Genomic DNA, 5,172 nt, shown 5'->3' with positions numbered 1-5,172 from the left:
CCTAATAACCAATATACTCGACAGGATCGCTTGGTGATGCATTTTACAATAGATGTATAAAGTTTGCATCTACATTATCTGTTGGGGGACGTTTTTAGGCCTTGGTGATGTATGTTTCGGTTATTTTTACATCTACATGATGTATTGGAGATGCTTTTAAGGTGCCACATAGGAGTTCCCACTTTTTATTTGTTCCGGAGAATCCTCGGATGTATTTACAGCTACGGATCGATGCCACCGCATTGGCAAACAAAACTGGTTCATGTTTATCCGTTGGCAAGATCGAATTTTGATCTCCACACTCTTGCTTGGCTAATTTTTGTGGCATTCGGGCTCATCTCCCCATTCTCGCAGGGACGGATTATTAAGAGAGCTTTTGGAAAGCTGAAGCTAGAGCATGTGGTGATCAGGAAGGGACAGTTTCAACAAGATTACAAGATGCACTGGTGGAAAAAAGGCCTTTGGTCGCGGTTCGCAACTGCCATTAGTCGCGGTTGCGCAACCGCGACCAAATAAGCGCGACTAAAACCCCCCACCTTTAGTCGCGGCTCCTTAAGAACCGCGACTAAAGGCCCGTCCACGTGGGCGCCAGGCGGCCGTCGGGGCGGAGGACCTTTAGTCGCGGTTCTTCTGGCCAACCGCGACTAAAGGCCGCCACAGGTTTAGGGTTTTAGCCCCCCCCCCCTAAACCTGTTTTCTGTTTAATTTGTATTGTTTTATTTCTTTTGTGCTTTATTTTAATTTTGAAGGAGTTTCATATATTCTACGGTACTACATACATGCATATGAATGTACAATTTCAAATAAATTTGAAATTAGAACCAAAAAGAATTCAAGAGGAATATACAATATATATTCAATATCATCGGATGACCATATACAATTTTGAACAAGTTTCCATACATGATTTAATGCATATAAAGTTCTACGTCCTCGGAATAGTGTTCTCCTTTAGGATGGAGGACTTCCCTGCTGAACCATCCAGCTAGTTCCTCTTGAAGTGGTCGGAAGCGAGCTTCTGGACTAAGCATCCACCGGAGGTTATTCCTCTGAACATTGGTATCACTCGGAACCCGCTCAGAGGTGTATCTCCGGATCATCTCACAGACATAGTATCCACATAGATTGGTCTCCGGTGGCTGAATATCCCCAGCATTCTTAGCCTTTAACATTTTGAATTCTAGCTCTTTTTTGAATTCACCGACCTTTGTATTTACGAACCGTCTTCAAACCCTACGAGGCAAAGAAAATTAAATGAACAAGAGAGTTATTAATTAGTTACTTGATATTAGGAAATGAACGAAATAGGCCGATCGATATAGAGCGCAAATGAATGAAAATAATTACTTCTGCAGCATTCTTCTCATGCCGCCCCAAAGCTTTGGATCCATATTCACAGAGTCGTGGACGAGACATTCTGAGGTGTTAACTTTAATTACTAGCAGAATCCAGTGGAACCTGCGGACACGATACATGCACAGTACGTCATGCATAACTCATCGATTAGCCGGCCACATACCATGCATGGAGTAAACAAAAGAGAATGTGCTCAAGACAGAAACACTCACTCAAAATGGTAAGGAAATAGAATATCACTTTTGAGTTCCTGCTTTGTAAGGAAGTGCCACAGGTCTGCCTCCACGTCGGCGGGGTGACGCTCCAACCATGTCCATTAACGATGTGTGGGTCAATGAACCCAACATCATGGATGTTCCTTACTCTGCATTCCTTAATCTTCATTCTGCATGTATAATAGCGGACACAACAATATAGTTAGGACATATATATAGTGCAGGCAATATGAACGAGATGGGGTAGAAATTAATAAATCACTTACAGAACGTAGCAACTGATGATAGATTTATCGAGCTCGCGCAGATTGAAAAGCTGGAACAATTCACTCAGTTCAATTTGTACATAGTAATGTTTGAAGTGATGCTCATGTCTAACTTCCGCATAAATATATTCTTTGGCGTTTTTATTTTTTATGTAACCCTTGTACCATTTCAGCAGACCTTTCATTTGTGGAGGTAGATCCTTTTCCTGCGCAGGCTCGACGAGAGGCCCATTCTTGACATATGTAATTACTACCTCCTTCACTGGCGCCTCATCAAGGCCTAACAGTTCACGAAGAGTAATACCTAAGTTGGCCGCTTGTTCTCTGGCACTCGTTACAGTCAATCCCTGTGCTGCCGCAGCTTGTATGATCTCGGGGGCATCCGGGCAGAAGGCTTCCACTATAAGCGGGGCAATCGATTTTTTACTTTGTTCCCCGAGCTGGGCAACTTGTTTCCCGCTTTTTTTACTTTCGGCCTTCTCCCGCTCTTTGTTCTCCTTGAACATGAGTGCCTGCCTGCGAAGTTCACGTGCATAGTCGTTAGGCAGATTCTTCGCGGCTTGGGACGGTGTGCTCAAAAATGACTTAGCCCACTTCTTTTGCTCATCAGAAAATACTGGCTTGGGCTCGGGCTCTCTTTTCTTCTTGCAGTCCGCCTTCCATTTCTCCAAATCAGCAGCCGCGGCCGCGTCGACTTCCTCGGCACTACGTTCCCAAGGCCTTATGGGGAGAGGCTTCAGTGATGGCTCCGGTACCTTTGTGGTCTTAGGTACATAAGGGTCCGGGTTAATAATCCAGGACTGCTTCTGCTTCTTTGCCGGAGGTGGATTGGGGGGCGGCGTCTGATCACCCGCCGGACGAGGACTGGGGGGCGGCGGCTGATCACCCGCCGGACGTTGTGGACTGGGGGGCGGCGTCGGCTGACGTGACGGAGGTGTAGGTGAACCGCCACCACCACCACCACCACCACCACCGCCACCGCCACCACCACCACCGTAGGGGGGTGGACTTGTTGTCGTTGGCGCCTCGCCTGGAAACTTGATAAACTTCTTTTGCCATAGAATGAAATGGCGCTTGACATCTCCAAGTCTTTTCTCCCCTTCAGGTGTAGCAATGTCAATCTCCAGGTCCTCAAACCCTTGGACTATGTCCTCCACCGTGACACGAGCATAGCCATCTTGAATGGGGTTGTTGTGGTGGAGTGCTCCAGGTAAACATGGTAAAGCACTGCCGATGGCTACCTTCATGGACATGTTCCCGATAGGATAATACAGATGACATTCTTTCATCTCCTTTATATCGTCCACGGGGTAGCGAGGAGGCTCCGGTGAAGTAATTTCGACCACCAGAGGCTCCGGTGCAGTAATTTCGACCACCAGAGGCTCCGGTGCAGTAATTTCGACCACCAGAGGCTCCGGTGCAGTAATTTCGATCGTCGGTGCATCTGCACCAGCCGGTGGGGCCTCCGTGGAAGCCACGCTGCTTCTCCGCTGCTGGCTTCCGAGATCCGCTGGATGATCTTCATGCTGCACCCGAGCTGCATCTCTTTCGGCTACTAGTACACTCATGGTTTTCTTCATCACATCCATTTCCGATGCCAACCGCGCCACAACATCTGCTTCCCGATCCATCTTTCTCTTACGGCTTCTGTAACCGTACGGGTCATCGTTCTGGGGGAACCCTATTTTCCACGGAATGTGCCCCATGCCTCGTACACGTCCTCCGTGTTCAGGATTCCCGAGGGCTTTTGTCAGTGCGTCGTTCTCTCTGTTGAACTTGATCTTCCCCTGTTGAGCATCCCTCATTGCGTTAATAAGGGCTTGGGTGGGTTTAATTAATTTGTCCCGGTAAACACACTCCCCTGTCTCCGGGTTCAGCGTTCCCCCATGCCCGTACCACCAGCTTTTGGCCCTTGGGTCCCATCCCTCCGTACCTGGACGGATTCCTCGCGCCGTCAGCTCGTTCTCCATCTTCTCCAACCTAGGCACCCAAATGCGATACCCTCCTGGCCCCATAACATGATTGTACTCCTTCTTAGCCGCATTTTCCTTATTTTTTTTCGATATTTGAATGAACTGCTCCGATTTCTTTTGCTTCACAAATTCTGGCCAATCATGTTTCAGTTTCTCATATTGTCCTTTGAAATCCAGAGTCTTGTTCTGCTTGACAAAGTCATGGACTAGATTTTGCTTGAATTTCCGGAATGCGTCGGCCATCTTATGAAGAGCGAACTGTTTGACTAGCCTCCTCCTCTCCTTGTTTTCCTCAATCTTGTTACCCTCCTCATCGAATTTGTTGTATTCCGGAGGTAGAACGAAATGTTCCATAAGCTTCTTGAAGCAATCTTTTTTGTTCTCTTATCGACAAAAGTGAAACCATCAATTCGTGCCTTCTTTGGCTCATTCCACTCCTGGACGGTGATCGAGACGTTGTCTCTAACAATGGCTCCGCATTGGCTGACAAACTTGGTGGCGTTCTTGCGGGGCTCCAGCGGCCTGCCGGTTGCACTGTCGACAACCTCGATGGTGCATGTTTCTCCTTGTTTCATCGTCTTGGTTGCGCCACGCTTTGACGACGTACTCGATTGTTTCGACGATCCGGCCGAGGGCTAAAATAAGAAAGAGTCGCGCGCGTTAGTACACACATATTTATTCAAATCAGTTAGTTTGTATCACCAGAGGCTCAATGTATATATATACCTCGGCGCCGGAGGTGGTTGCTACTTCCATTTGAAGATCGTCGTTTATCGATGTTTGTTCGGCATCATCTTGCTGACGGCGCCCTTCATCTTCACCGTCAAGGTTCAGATAAGAAGAGATATCATCTTCTTCTTCGTCCGTCATCTTCTTGGTCGGCACATATAGAATATCGCTGTTTATGATGCCGAACATATGTGCTTCACCGTCCGGATCATAGTTGTCCATAATCGGGTCAGCTCTATCGTCCGCCATTATATCAGTCCTGAAAACATGTAGTAAAAACAAATTAATTAAGTGAAGAAGGGGGGCGGTGGCGGTGGCGGTGGCGAAAGGGCGGTGGCAAAAGGAGGGGGCGAGGAAGGGGTGGGAGAGGGTGTCGCGGTAGAGCGCGAGACGGGGCGGCAGACGACGGCGTCACGGAGAGGGGAGGCGAGGACAACACATTTATAACCCTCGCCGTCCCCTCTCGATCCCTAAAAAAACACCGCGCGCATCGCCGCCCCCCTCGCCGCCCCTCTCCGTATAAACAAATTGTCCGAACAGAGCTTGGAGTAGAGTGGCTAGGGTTTGGCCAGGGATGCGGATGGAGACGAATATATGTGGGGTCGGGATGGCCCATGTGCAGGGCGGGGGGTG

General features: G+C 48.4%; 1 pseudogene; it reads left to right on the top strand.

Annotated features, from left to right (window-relative positions):
* Positions 1 to 231: 231 nt before the first annotated feature.
* LOC119284057 overlaps positions 232 to 5,172 on the top strand; it is a 10,676-nt pseudogene continuing 5,735 nt past the window's right edge.

Source organism: Triticum dicoccoides, chromosome 4A (assembly GCF_002162155.2).
Source record: "Triticum dicoccoides isolate Atlit2015 ecotype Zavitan chromosome 4A, WEW_v2.0, whole genome shotgun sequence".
NCBI lineage: Eukaryota > Viridiplantae > Streptophyta > Magnoliopsida > Poales > Poaceae > Triticum > Triticum dicoccoides.
This window is presented reverse-complemented; position numbering and strand designations above follow the sequence as displayed.